Here is a 14,633-nt window from a genome sequence, read left to right as displayed (position 1 = left end):
GAGAGATGTGCGGGTGGGGCGTGAGAGGGAGAGGTGGGGGGCGTGAGAGGGAGAGGTGTGGGGGTAGAGGGGAGAGGGGGCAGAGAGGGAGAGGTGTATCAAGGGGAGGGGAGAGATGTGTGAGGTGGGGTGTGGAGGGGAGAGGTGTGGGGTGGGGCGTGAGAGGAGAGGTGTGGGGTGGGGCGTGAGGGGGAGAGAGGTGTATCAAAGGGGGCGTGAGAGGGGAGAGGTGGTGGGGCGTGAGAGGAGAGGTGTATCAAAGGGGCGTGAGAGGGGAGAGGTGTGGTGGGGCGTGAGAGGGGGAAGAGGTGTGTGGGTTGGGCTTGAGAGGGAGAGGTGTATCAAAGGGGCGTGAGAGGGAGAGGTGTGGGTGGGGCGTGAGAGGGAGAGAAGGTGTATGAGGGGCGTGAGAGGGAGAGGGGTATCAAGGGAGAGGGGAGATGTGTGGGGTGGGGCGTGAGAGGAGAGAGGTGTGTGGGTGGGTGAGAGGGGAGGGGTAAGTGAGGGGGATCAAAGGGGGTGAGAGGGGAGATGTGGGTGGGGGTGAGAGAGGGGTGTGGGTGGGAGAATGGGGGTGAGGAGAGGTGTGGGTGGGGCGTGAGAGGGGAGAGGTGTATCAAAGGCGTGAGAGGAGAGGGTGTGTGGGAGGGGTGTGAGAGGGGTGTGGGAGAGAGGGGCGTGAGGGGAGAGGTGTGGGTGGGGCGTGGAGGGGAGAGGTGTGGTGGGCGTGAGAGGGAGAGGTGTGGTGGGGCGTGAGAGGGTAGAGGTGTTACAAAGGGAAGTGAGAGGGAGATGTGTGGGTGGAGGTGAGAGGGAGGGTGTGTGGGAGGGGAGAGGTACGTGAGAGGGGAGAGAGGTGGGTGGGGCGTGAGAGGGGAGAGGTGTGGGTGGGGCGTGAGAGGAGAGGTGTGGGGGCGTGAGAGGAAGGAAGAGGGGGAGAGGTGTGGGTGGGGTGAGATGGGAGAGGTGTGGGTGGGCGTGAGAGGGGAGAGTGTGGGGCGTGAGAGGGAGAGGTGTGTGGGTGGGGCGAGAGAGGAGGGGGTGGGGCGTGGGGAGATGTATCAAAGGGGTGTGAGGAAGAGGGAGAGATGTGTGGGTGGGGTGAGAGGGAGAGGTGTATCAAAGGGGCGTGAGAGGGGAGAGGTGTGGGTGGGGTGAGGGGAGAGGTGTGTGGGTGAGAGGGAGAGGTGTATCAAAGGGGCGTGGAAAGGGGAGAGGGGAGCGAGATGTGGGTGGGGCGTGAGAGGAGAGAGATGTGTGGGTGGGGCGTGAGAGGGAGAGGTGTATCAAGGGGCGTGAGAGGGAGAGGTGTGGGTGGGGTGTGGAGAGGGGAGAGGTGTGGGTGGGGCGTGAGAGGGGAGAGGTGTGTGGGTGGGGTGAGAGGGGAGAGTGAGGGAGAGGTGTGTGGGTGGGGTGGTGGGAGAGAGAGATGTGTGGGTGGGGCGTGAGAGGGGAGAGGTGTGGGTGGGGCGTGAGAGGGAGAGATGTGTGGGTGGGGTGTGAGAGGGGAGAGGGGTGGGTGGGGCGGCAGGAGGAGGAGAGGCACGGAAGAGGTGGGGCCGTGAGAGGAGGGTGTGTGGGTGGGGGCGCAGGGAGAGGGAGAGGTGTGTGGGTGGGGCGTGAGGGGAGAGGTGTATCAAGGGCGAGAGGGGAGAGGTGTGGGGTGGGGAGGTGAGAGGGAGGAGAGGTGGTGGGGCGGTGTGGGAAGCCAGGGGCGTGAGAGGGAGAGGTGTATCAAAGGGGCGTGAGAAGGCGAGTGAAGTGAGAGAGAGGTGTGTGTTGGTGGGGCGTGAGAGGGGAGGTGTGGGTGGGGCGTGAGAGGAAAGGTAAGAGGGTGTATCAAAGTGGCAGCGTGAGGCAGAGGGAGAGATGTGTGGGTGGGCCGTGAGAGGGCAGAGGTGTGTGGGTGGGGCGTGAGTGGAAGATGTGAGGGTGGGGCGTGAGAGGGGAAAGGTGTGTGGGTGGGGCGTGGGAGGAGAGGAGATGTGTGGTGGGGTGGCGTGAGAGAGGGTGAGAGGTGGGGTGTGGGGGGGAGGGGTGGTATCAAAGGGGCGTGAGGAGGGGAGAGAGTGTGTGGGTGGCAGGGGGCGTGAGAGGAGATATGTGTGTAAGGAGTGGGGAGCGTGAGGGAGAGGGAGAGGTGTATGTGGGCGTGAGAAGGAGACGTGGTGGAGGGGGAGTCAGATCAAGGGCGTGAGAGGGGAGAGGTGTGGGCTGGGAGTGTGGGGGGAGAGGGAGATGTGTGGGTGGGGCGTGAGAGGAGAGAGGGGAGAGGTGTGTGGGTGGGGCGGCGTGAAGAGGGGAGAGAGGTGAAGCAAAGTGGGCAGTGAGAGGGAGAGGAGGTGTGTGGGTGGGGCCGGCGTGAGAGGGGAGAGATGTGTGTGGGTGAGGCGTGAGAGGGGAGAGGTGTATCAAAGGGCGTGGGAGGGAGGGTGTGCGGGTGAGGGTGAGAGGAATAAAGAGATGGAGTGATGTGGGCGTGAGGAGGGAGAGGTGCTTAATCAAAGGGGCGTGAGAGGGGGAGAGGTGTGGGTGCAGGGCGTGAGAGGGAAGAGGTGTGTGGGTAGCTGGGGCGTGAGAGAGGGAGAGGTGTATCAAGGGGCGTGAGGAGAGGGGTTAGATAGGTGGGGCGTGAGAGGGGAGAGACATTGTGTGGGTGGGGGCGTGAGAGGGAGAGAGGTGTGTGGGTGGGGCGTGAGGAGGGAGGTGTGTGGGTGAGGGGGCGTGAGAGGGAGAGGTGTGGGTGGGGCAATGAGAGGGGAGAGGTGTATCAAAGTGGGGCGTGGGAGGGAGAGATGTGTGGGTGGGGGGCGTGAGAGGGGAGAGGTGTGTGGGGCGAGAGGGGAGATGTGGTGGGCGTGAGAGGGAGAGGTGTGTGGGTGGGGCTGTGAGAGGTGGAGAGGTGTGTGGGTGGGGGCGTGAGAGGGAGAGGGGTGTATCAGGGAGGGGCGTGGGGAGGGGGAGAGATGTGTGGAAGGGGCGTGAGAGGGAGAGGTGTGGAGTGGGGGCGTGAGGTAAGGAGAGAGGTGGAGGTATCAAAGGGGCGTGAGAGGGGAGAGATGTGTGGGTGCAGGAGCGTGGGGGGGAGAGGTGCTCAGAAGCAATGTGGAGGGAGAGGTGTGTGGGTGGGGCTGATGAGAGGTGTGTAAGTGGGTGGCACGTGGGGAGGAGGAGGAGTGTGGGTGGCGCATGGGGGAGGTGTGAGCAAAGGTGGAGCGTGAGAGGGGAGAGGTGTGTTGGGTGTGGCGTGGGGAGGGAGAGGAGAGGTGTGTGGGGTGGGGCGTGGGGAGAGGGGGAGAGGGGTGTCACAGGGTGGGGCGTGATAGGGAGAGGGTGTGTGGGGTGGGGGCGTGAGAGTGGAGGTGTATCAAGGGCGCTGGAGAGGGAGAGGTGTGTGGAGTGGGCAGTGAGAGGGAGAGGCAGAAGAGGTGTGTGGGTGGGGCGAAAGAGGAGGGGCCTGAGGAGGTGTGTGGGTGGGGCGTGAGAGGAGGCAGTATCAAAGGGGCGTGAGGGGAGGAAGGTGTGGGAGGGCCTGGCGAGAGAGATCAGTGAGAGGGGAGAGGTGTATCAAAGCGGCGTGAGAGGGAGAGATGTGTGGGTGCGTGGGTGGGGAGAGGTGTGTGGGTGGGGCGTGAGAGGGATGGGGTGTATCAGGGAGGCGGCGTGAGAGGGGGAGGGTGTGTGGTGAGAGGGGCCGTGAGAAGGGGAGGGTGTATCAAAGGGAGGGTGAAAGGAGATAGAGAGGTGGGTGGGGCGTGAGAGGGAGAGAGTGTATCAAAAAGGCACTGTGGGGAGGGGGGGAGAGGGTGTGTGGAGTGGGGAGCGTGAGAGAGAGGGAGAGATGTGTGGGTAGGGCGTGAGAGGGGAGAGGTGTGTGTGGGTGGGGCGTGAGAGGGGAGAGGGTGTATCAAAGGGGGGTGAGAGGGGGAGAGAGGTGTGTGTGGGTGGGGCGTGAGAGAGGAGAACTGTGTGGGAGGGGCGTGAGAGGGGAGAGATGTGTAAGGAGTGGGGCGTGAAAGGAGAGGGTGTGTGTGGGTGGGGCGTGAGAGGGAGAGGTGTATCAAAGTGGGGCGTGAGAGGGAGAGAGGTGTGTGGGTGGGGTGAGCAGGGAGAGGTGGGGTGAGGGAGAGGTGTGTGGGTGGGGCGTGAGAGGAAGATGTATCAAAGAGGCGTAGAGGGGAGAGATGTGTGGGTGGGGCGTGAGAGAGGAGATATGTGTGGGTGGGGCGTGAGAGAGGAGATATGTGTGTGTGGGGCGTGAGAGGGGAGAGGTGTGTGTGGGTGCTGGGGCCCGTGGGGAGAGGGTGGAGAGGTGTTTTCAAAGGACGTGGGGCGGAGAGGGGAAAGATGTGTGTGGGTGGGGCGTGAGAGGTGGAGAGGGGTGTGTGAAAGGTGAAAAGGGGCGTGAGAAAGGAGGGGAGAGGTGTATCAGGGAGCGTGAGAGAAGAGATGTGAGGGTGGGGCGTGGAGAGGGAGGTGTATCAAGGGCGTGAAAGGAGAGGTGTGTGGGTGGGGCGTGAGAGGGAGAGGGTGTATCAAAAAAAGGGCGTGGAAAGGGAGAGATGTGTGGGGTGGGGCAGAGTGAGAGAGAGAGAGGTGTGGGTGGGACGTGAGAGGGAGAGGTGTATCAAAGGTGCGTGAGAGGGAGAGATGTGGGTGGGGCCGTGAGAGGGAGAGTGTGTGGGTGGGGCGCGAGAGGGGACAGGTGGGTAAGGCAAAGGGGAGCGTGACTGGGAGAGGGGAGAGGTGTGTAAGGTGCAAGAGTGGGTCGTGAGAGAGGGGGAGAGGTTGTGGTATCAGATTGGGGCGTGAGAGGGGAGAGGGTGTGTGGGTTTGGGGGCGTGAGAGGGGGGAGGTGTATAGGTGGCTGTGGGTGGGGCGTGAGAGGGGGGAGAGAGATGTATCAAAGGGGCGTGTGGGGAGAGATGTGTGGGTGGGGCGTGAGAGAGGTGAGAGGGTGTGGGTATCAAAGGGGCGTGAGAGGGTGAGAGAGGGGTGTGTGGGTGGGGCGTGTGAGGGGAGAGGTGTGTGGGTGGGGGCGTTGGGGGAGAGGAATTATCAAAGGGCGTGAGAGGGGAGAGATGTGTGGGTGGGGCCCTGGAGAGGGGAGAGATGTGGGGAGGGCGTGGAGAGAGGAGGTGTGTGTGGGTGGGGCGTGAGAGAGGGGAGAGGTGTGTTGGTGGAAAGGGGCGTGAGAGGTGGGGGAGAGATGTGTGCAGAGGTGGGGCGTGAGAGAGGATAGGTGTGTGGGTGGGGCGTGAGAGGGGAGAGATGTGAGGGTGGGGCGTGAGAGGGGAGAGGTGTGTGGGTGGGGCGTGGGAGGGGAGAGATGTGTGTGTGGGGCGTGAGAGGGGAGAGGTGTGTGGGTGGGGCGTGAGAGGGGAGAGGTGTGTGAGAGGGGCGTGAGAGGTGTGTGGGTGGGGCGTGGGGAGGGAGGAGAGGTGTGGGTGGGGCGTGAGAGGGGGAAGGTGTATCAAAGGGGCGTGAGAGGGGGAGAGGTGTGGATGGGGGCGTGGAGGAGAGAGAGATGTGTGTGGGTGCAGGCGTGAGAGGGAGAAGTGAATCAAGGGGCGTGAGAGGGAGAGGTGGTGCAGGTAAATGAAAGGGGAGAGGTGTGTGGCAAGTGGGAACGTGAGAGAGATGAGAGAGTCTGTGTGGGTGGGGGCGTGAAGAGGAGAGAGGTGTGTGGGTGGGGCGTAAGAGGGGAGAGGTGGGTGGGTATGCGTGAGAGGGGAGAGGTACAAAGGGGCGTGAGGGGGAGAGGTGTGTGGGGTGGGGACGTGAGAGAGAAAAGATGTGGGTGGAACGTGAGAGGGAGAGGTGTATCAAAAGGGGCGTGAGAGGGGAGAGGTGTGTGGGTGAGGAGTGAGAGGGAGGTGTGAGTCAAAGGGGCGTGAGAGGGTGTCAGAGATGTCGTGGGTGGGATTATCAAAGGGGCGTGGGGGGAGGAGTGGTGTGGGTCAAGGGGCGTGAGAGGGGAGAGGTGTGGGTCAAAGGGGGCGTGGGGGAGGTGTGGGTGGGGGGAGAGGGGAGGGTGAGGTGTGTGGGTGGGGAGAGAGAGAGGTGTATGTGTTGGGCGTGAGAGGGGAGAGGTGTGTAGGTGCAGCGGGAGAGGGAGAGGTGTGGTGGGGGCGTGAGAGGGGAGAGGTGTGTGGGTGGGCAGACGTGAGAGGGGAGAAGGTGTGCTGGAGTGGGGGCGTGAGGAAAGGGGTAAAGGGGTGTATCAAAAAGGGGCGTGAGAGGACAGAGATGTGTGGGTGGGGCGTGAGAGGGGAGAGGTGTGTGGGTGGGGCGTGAGAGGGGGAGGTTAGTGTGGGTGGGGCGTGAGAGGGGGGAGGTGTGGGGCGTTAGGGGAGAGGTGTGTGGGTAGGGCGTGAGAGGGGAGAGATTTGTGGGTGGGGCGTGAGAGGGGAGAGGTGTATCAAAGGGGCGTGAGAGGGGAGAGGTGTGTGGGTGGGGCGTGAGAGGGGAGAGATGTGTGGGTGGGGCGTGGGAGGGAGAGGTGTATCAAAGGGCGTGAGAGGAGAGATGTGTGGTTAGGGGCGTGAGAGGGGAGGGGGAGAGGTGTGTGGGTGGGGGCGTGAGAGGGAGAGGGAGGTGTGGGTGCAGGGCTGATGCACTGTGGGGGAGAGAGAGAGGTGTGGGTGGGGCGTGAGGAGGGGAGAGGTGTGTGGGTGGCGCGTGGGGGGGTGTGTGTGGGTGGAGCGTGAGATTGGAGAGGTGTGTGGGTGAGGCGTGTAGAGGGGGAGGTGTGTATCAAGGGTGGGCGTGGGGAGAGAGGGTGTATCAAAAGGGGCGTGATGGGGAGAGGTGTGTGGGTGGGTGGGCACATTGTGAGGAGGGGAGAGGTGTATCAAGAAAGGGGCGTGGGAGGGTGAGGGTGTGTGGATTTGGGGCGTGAGAGGGGAGAAGTGTGTGTGGGTGGGACGTGAGAGGGGAGAGTGGGGAATATCAAAAGTGGGGCGTGAGGAGGGAGGGGGTGTGTGGGTGAGAGGGCCGTCAGAGGGAGAAGGTGTATCAAAGGAGCGTGTGAGGAGATATGTGGGTGGGACGTGAGAGAGGGAGAGATGTATCAAAGGCGTGAGAGGGAGAGGTGTGTGTAGAGTGGGAGGCCGTGAGAGGAGAGAGGTGTATCAAAAGGGACGTGAGAGGGAAGAGATGTGTGGTTGGAGCGTGAGGGGGGAGAGGTGTAAACAGGGGAGCGTGAGGGAGGATGAGAGGTGTGTGAGAGGGGAAGGTGTGGGGGAGATGTGTGGTGGGGCGTGGAAGGGGAGGGGGAGGAGGTGTGTGGGTGGGGCGTGAGAGGGGGGAGAGGTGTGTGGGTGGGAGCGTGAGAGGGGAGAGGAATTGTGTGGGTGGGGCCGTGAGAGGGGAGGGAAAGGTGTGTATCAAAGGGGCGTGTGAGGGAGGAGGTGTGTGTGGGTGGGGCGTGGAGAGGGGAGAGGTGTGTGGGTGGGGCGTGGGAGGGGAGAGGTGTGGGTCAGGGGCGTGAGGAAGGGAGAGGTGTGTGGATTTGGGGCGTGAGGTGAGAGGGATGAGAATTATGGTGTAGCACATGAGAGGGCGTGAGAGGGAGTGTGATAAAAAGGGGGCAATGAGAGGGAGAGGTGTGTGGGTGCGGCGTGAGATGGGAGAGGTGTGTGTGGGTGGGCGTGAGAGGGTGTATCAAAGGGGTGTGATGGGGAGAGGGTGTGTAGGTGAGCGTGAGGAGGGAGGGTGTGTGGGTGGGGCGTGAGAGGGGAGAGGTGAATGTGGGTGGGCAGTGAGGGAGGGTGTGTGGGTGGGACGTGGGGAGTGGGTATCAAGGGGCGTGAGGAGGAGAGAGGGTGTGTGGGTGGGTGCGCGTGGAGGGGAGAGGTGTGTCAAAGTGGGCAGTGAGAGGGAGAGGTGTGGGTGGGGCGTGGGGAGGGAGATGTGTGTTTGCAGGGGCGTGAGAGGGGAGAGGTGTGTGGGTGCAGAGGCGTGAAAGGGAGAGATGTATCAAGGGGCGTGAGAAAGGGAGGGAGAAGTATGTGGGTGGGGGCGTGAGAGGGATTGAGGTGTTATCAAATTGGGCGTGAGAGGGAGAGGTGTATCAAGGGGCGTGAGACAGGAAGAGGTGTGTGGGTGGGGGCGTGAGAGGGAGAGGTGTATCAAAGCAGCAGCGTGAGAAGGGGAGAGGGTGTGTTGTGTGGGTTGGCCCTGGAGACAGGAGAGGGGTGTGTGGGTGGGGCGTGAGAGGGGAGAGGTCATATCAAAGGGGCGTGAGAGGGGAGAAGTGTGTGTTAGTGGCCGGCCTGGGAACAGGAGGGTGTGTGGGTCAAAGGGGCGTGAGGAGGGAGAGATGTGTGGGTGGGGCGTGAGAGGGGAGGGATGGGTGGGTGGGGCGGGTGAGGGGAGAGTTGTGTGGGTGGGGCGTGAGGAGGGAGGAAGGGTGTGTGTGGGTGGGGGCGTGAGAGGGGGAGAGGGGTGTATCAAAAAGGGGGAGCGTGAGAGGGGAGGAGGTGTGTGTGGAGTGGGGCGTGAGAGGGGAGAGGGTGTATCAAGGTGGGAGCGTGAAGGAGGAGAGAGAGGTGTGTGGGTGGGAGCGTGAGAGAGGAGAGGTGTATCAAAGGGGGGCGTGAGAGGGAGAGAGGTGTGGGTGGGGCGTGGAGAGAGGTGTGTGGGTGGGGCGTGAGGAAGGGGAGAGAGGTGTATCAAAGGAGCGTGGGGAGAGGGAGGAGGTGTGTGGGTGGGGTGTGAGAGGGAGGAGGTGTGTGAGGTGGGGCGTGAGAAGGAGAGGTGTGTGGGGTGGGGCGTTGAGAGGGAGAGGTGTGGGTGGGTGCGTGAGGAGGGGAGGGTGTGTACAGGTGGGGAGCGTGGGGAGGGAGAGGGGTGTATCAAGTGCTGGGGGCGTGGGGAGGGGGAGGGTGTGTGGGTGGGGGTGGGGAGGGGAGAGGTGTGTGGTGGGGCGTGAGAGGGGGTATCAAAGAGGAGCGTGGGAGGGAGGTGTCCAGGTGGGGCAGTGAGGGAGGGGGTGTGTAGAGTAGGGCGTGAGAGGGGAGAGGTGCAATGTGGGTGGGGCGTGAGGGAGGGGAGAGGTGTGTGGGTGGGGAAGCTGAGAGGAGGAGAGGGGTTGGGGCGTGAGAGTGGGAGCAGGAGGAGGGAAAGATGTATCAAAGGGGCGTGAGGAGAGAGAGAGATGTGTGGGTGCAGGGGCGTGGGGAGGGAGAGGTGTGGGTGGGGCGTGAGAGGGGAGGAGAGGGGTGTATGGGTGGGGCGTGAGAGGGAGGGAAGATGTGTGGGTGGGGCGTTGGAGAGGTGGAGGGGTGTATCGAAAGGGGCGTGAGAGGGGAGAGGTGTGTGGGTGGGGCGTGAGAGAGGTGTATCAATGGGGCGTGAGAGGAGAGATGTGTGGGTGGGGCTTGAGAGATGAGAGGTGTATCAAAGGGGCGTGAGAGGGGAGAGATGTGTGGGTGGGGCGTGAGAGGGGAGAGGTGTTTGGGTGGGCGTGAGAGGGGAGAGGTGAGTTGGTGGGGCCTGAGACGGGAGAGATTTGTGGGTGGGGCGTGAGAGGGAGAGGTGTATCAAGGGGCGTGAGAGGGAGAGGTGTGGGTGGGGCGTGAGAGGGAGAGGTGTATCAAAGGGCGTGAGAGGAGAGGTGTGGGTGGGGCGTGAGAGGGAGAGGTGTATGGGGCGGAGAGGGGAGAGGTGGGTGGGGCGTGAGAGGGGAGAGGTGTGTGGGTGGGGCGTGAGAGGGGAGAGGTGTATCAAAGGGCGTGAGGGGAGAGGTGTGGTGGGGCGTGAGAGGAGAGGTGGGGCGTGAGAGAGGAGAGGTGTATCAAAGGGGCGTGGGAGGGGAGAGGTGTGTGAGAGGGGCGTGAGATTGGAGAGGTGTATCAAAGGGGCGTGGGAGGGGAGAGGTGTGTGAGAGGGTCGTGAGATTGGAGAGGTGTATCAAAGGGGCGTGGGAGGGGAGAGGTGTGTGAGAGGGGCGTGAGATTGGAGAGGTGTATCAAAGGGGCGTGGGAGGGGAGAGGTGTGTGAGAGGGGCGTGAGATTGGAGAGGTGTATCAAAGGGGCGTGGGAGGGGAGAGGGTAGTAATAATAATAATAATGATGATAATAATAATAATAATAATAATAATAATAATAATAATAATAATAATAATAATAATAATAATAATGATAATAATAATAATAATAATAAGAAGAAGAAGAAGAAGAATGATAATGACAATAACAGCACTCACCCAAGCCTTGACGTAGATGCTTTAATTCTTTATCTCTTTGTTCTTCCTGTTCTTGCGATAACAAACTTGGTGATAACATGGACTTGATCAATCTTACAGTATAGAATTATGTAGCCGCAAAGACACACCTACGCACGCACGCGCACACGCACACAAACATTTCTAAGCCTTTTCTCACCCTCTTCTCTTTTACTCTCTTAACTATCTCCATCACCACCTCCGTCACCACTCAGTCACCAGCACCTTCCCTGCACCGTGACGCTCTGGGAAACACGTAATTCGAGGTAAATTGAAAAATCCATCATTGGCACTCACTCCCGCCATTCCCCCCTTCACTTTTCTCTTATTTCCAGCCTTATATACGCTTTTCCACACGCTAGGATTGCCACTATAAGATCACTGGCACCTTTGCTTTCCTTTCCTCGCACTCGGCACTTTGGGATACACGTAAATCGCACGAAAACACGAAAAATAACGTTGGCACATCGGGTTAAGATCTTCCCTTCCCCCGCCATCTTCCCTTCCTCCCCACAATGTTCACGCCTTTATCTCCTTTTCTAAACCTTCCCGCGAAAAAGGAATGGCACCCATGTAATCTCTGGCACTTCTTATACTTGCTGTGGCACCATGGGTCGCTGGCACCGCGTATTTACAGTAAAATGAGCAAAATTGATTCGCGGGATCACACCATCACGAGCAACGGGACGCCACGCCGGGGACTGCCGAGCCGAGCCGAGCCGAGCCGAAGGTTCTTCTGCTTCTTCTTCTTCTAATTCTCTCTGTCCTCCTCGTTCTCCTTTTTCTTACTGTTAATATTATTCTCACTTCTACTTACAATTTTCTCCTCCTCATTCTTCTTCTTCGCTGTTCATCTTTTTTTCTCCTCCTCTTTTAACTTATTTCCTCCTCCTCCTCCTCCTTCGATCTCCTTCTTCTTGTTCTTCTTCTCCATCATCTTCTTCGCTGTTTTTCATCTTTTTTCTCCTTCTCCTTCTCTTTCCCATTCTTCTTCGCTCTTCATCTTTTTTTCTCCTCCTCCTTTATCTTCTTTTCCTCCTCCTCCTTCGATCTCCTTCTTCTTCTTGTTCTTCTTCTTCATCATCTTCTTCGCTGTTCTTCATCTTTTTTCTCCTTCTTCTCATTCGTCTTCTTCGCTGTTCATCTTTTTTCTCCTCCTCCTTTATCTTCTTTTCCTCCTCCTCCTCCTCCTTCTTCTTCTTCTTCTTCATCTCCTTCTTCTTCGCTGTTCTTCATTTTTTTCTCCTTCTCCTCATTCGTCTTCTTCGCTGTTCTTCATTTTTTTCTCCTGCTCCTTCTCATTCGTCTTCTTCGCTGTTCATCTTTTTTTTCTCCTCCTCTTTTATCTTTTCCTCCTCCTCCTCCTCCTCCTTCTTGTTCTTTTTTTTCATCATCATCTTCGCTGTTCTTCATTTTTTTCTCCTTCTCCTTCTCATTCGTCTTCTCCGATGTTCATCTTTTTTCTCCTCCTCCTTTATCTTCTTTTCCTCCTCCTCCTCCTCCTCCTTTGCCCCAAAATTCTTATATTCATCAGGATCATAAAAGTATAAGGAGGAAAAACGTAAAAAAATATATATGCTGTGACTTTTCAAGCTTTCTTTCACCTCACTACGGCAACAATATTATTACCACTGTTATTATCATTATTTTTACTGTTATTGTTATTGTTATTAAGATTCGTCAAGGGAAAAGACGAGAGAAACATACATGGCCAACGTGAACAGATCGAGTCCCAATGGTAAGAAAGTGATGACAAAATGTCGTAAAAACATTTCTAAACTCTCTCTTCTCTTCTCTCTTTCGGAAGGAAAACAAGGAAAAAGAAAAGCAAGAGAAAGGAATAGAATATATAGGTAAATTATACGAGAGAGAGAGAGAGAGAGAGAGAGAGAGAGAGAGAGAGAGAGAGAGAGAGAGAGAGAGAGAGAGAGAGAGAGAGAGAGAGAGAGAGAGAGAGAAGAGAGAGAGAGAGAGAGAGAGAGAGAGAGAGAGAGAGAGAGAGAGAGAGAGAGAGAGAGAGAGAGAGAGAGAGAGAGAGAGAGAGAGAGAGAGAGAGAGAGAGAGAGAGAGAGAGAGAGAGAGAGAGAGATGAAGGAAGAGACAGGAAATAAATATATAAATAACGAGAGAGGGAAAGGAAGAACTGGAATAAAGAGAGAGAGAGAGAGAGAGAGAGAGAGAGAGAGAGAGAGAGAGAGAGAGAGAGAGAGAGAGAGAGAGAGAGAGAGAGAGAAAGCAACGGACAGCTGTATTGGGGTTAAGAAGGGCACACCTCCAAGGTCAGGAGGAGGCGCCTCCCTTCCCTTCCTTTCCCATCCCTTCCCTCCCATTCCTCTCCTTTCCTTACCTTTTTTTCCTTTCCTTTCCCTTCCCAACCCTTCCCTACCCCTCTCTTCCATTCCTTTCCTTTCCCTACCCTTTTTTTCCCGATCCCTTCCCTTCCCCCATCCCTTTCCTTCCCTTTCCTTCCTTTCTCATCCCTTCCCTTCCATTCCGTTTCCTTTCCCTTCCTTCCTTTATCATCCCATCTGTTCCCTTCCCTTCCCAACCTTATGCCCTTGCCTTCCTAACCCTTTCCTACCTTTCCCTTCCCGACCCTTTTCTTCCCTTCCCTTTCCTTCCTCTCCCATCCCTGCCTTTCCTTTTCCTCCCCTTCTCATCACTCCCCTTCCCTACCCTTCCCATCCGTTCCCTACCCCTCACGTCCCTTCCCTTCCCTTCCCTTCTCAACCTATCCCAACTCATAAAATACCTTCCCTTTCCATTGCTTCCCTTCCCTTCCCATCCCTTCCCTTCTCATCCCATTCCTTACTTCCTCTCCCATCCCATTCATTCCCTTCTCTTCCCAATCCTTCCTTTCTCAACCTTTCCTTACCATTCCCTTACTAACCCTTCATGTTCGTTTCATTCTCTTCCCTTCCTCTCTCTCTCTCTCTCTCTCTCTCTCTCTCTCTCTCTCTCGTCCCGACAGACCGTTACGCTCTAGCCAATGTCATGAACAGACACACACTTTTGTCTATTTTTAGCTCTCCCAAACCACCTCCCTCCCTCTCCCCCCCTCTAGTGTAGCCTATTTATTAAGTAGGGGAGAGCGGTGATAATTCGGACAGTGGGATGGTCCGGCCATAGCACTTATTGTAAAGTGTATGGGACTGAGTGCCGCGAGATTTTGTGTGAATGTGCAAAACTTTGTTGCCTTGGCCCACAAAGGGACAGCCACGCCCTCAGAGCTGTTATTTTTGATGCAAGTCCTATTTTATGTTTTTTTGCATCTCATATGTAATATTGTCAGGGTGTATCGTAAGCTCTCGCTTCAAAAACGTGCCAATTAGCGAGATGTAAATTATCTCGGTGATGACGCAGCGATGCCCGGCGAAGGTGTTGCCGTGTATCACCCGTGAAGCCTCGTGCTGGAAAAGGAGTGTGGCCACACATTTGCTTTTTACAGAGTCGTGATGATTCGGACGGTTGATTTTTTCATGATTTTTATTAAATTTATATCAATTTAAACATTATAGGTGTTGCAACGATTATAAAAAGGTTAATTTGGTTGATTTATACTCAGATATTATGCTTGTGAAAAGAGAAGGAAGACATAATACCAAAATTTTAGAGATATTTCTCGTAGTTCTCCTTATATTTTTTCCCCTCTAAATATTGAGAGGATACTTTTGTCCTTATTCAAATGTTTTGTAGAAGATATAATCTTGTTTATTAGCCAATCAAGCTTAAGTTATATTAATATTATGGCGAGTATTATGAGTGTCCGTACCACCCACCTCCCTGGCCGAACCATCACCGCGGGTGGGGATGGCTCGCACGATTTAGAGACTTAATTGTCTCTCGTCACATACATCTGAAAACTGGAAATAGCTACGAGCGTCATATTAGCAGCTTAAAGAGCCAAATGATGGAGGAACATTTTGAGATCAACAAAATTACACTACTTCTTAAACTTCTTTTTCTAAAAATATTTTTCTAAAAAGAGAAAGGGAGAGAAAGGAAGGAAGAAAAGGAAACAGAATGGAGGAGATAAAAGAAGAGAAAAAGAGAGAAAGGAAGGAAGAAAAGGAAACAGAATGGAGGAGATAAAAGAAGAGAAAAAGAGAGAAAGGAAGAAGAGAAAAGATACGAAGGGAAGAATTAAAGAGGAGAGAAAGGATAAGAAAGGAAGGAAGCGAAATATATAGAGAGAAGGAGAGGAAAGAGAAACGGAAAAGACAGAGAGAAAAGAGAAAACGATGCCATAATTAAGGGCTGATTATATTCCCTTTATATTTAAACTAACTTGATATTCATTAATTCAACCTTAAAAGTCAGAATAAAAGATAATTAAGAGAAAAAAATACATATATAAATGAACCGCTAGAACGAGGAGAGGGATAGGAACGGAGGAAAAGAAGA

This window comes from Eriocheir sinensis, unplaced genomic scaffold, assembly GCF_024679095.1.
Source record: "Eriocheir sinensis breed Jianghai 21 unplaced genomic scaffold, ASM2467909v1 Scaffold129, whole genome shotgun sequence".
In the NCBI taxonomy this organism is placed as follows: domain Eukaryota; kingdom Metazoa; phylum Arthropoda; class Malacostraca; order Decapoda; family Varunidae; genus Eriocheir; species Eriocheir sinensis.
The sequence above is the reverse complement of the archived record's forward strand: the minus strand, read 5'-3'. Positions refer to the sequence as shown.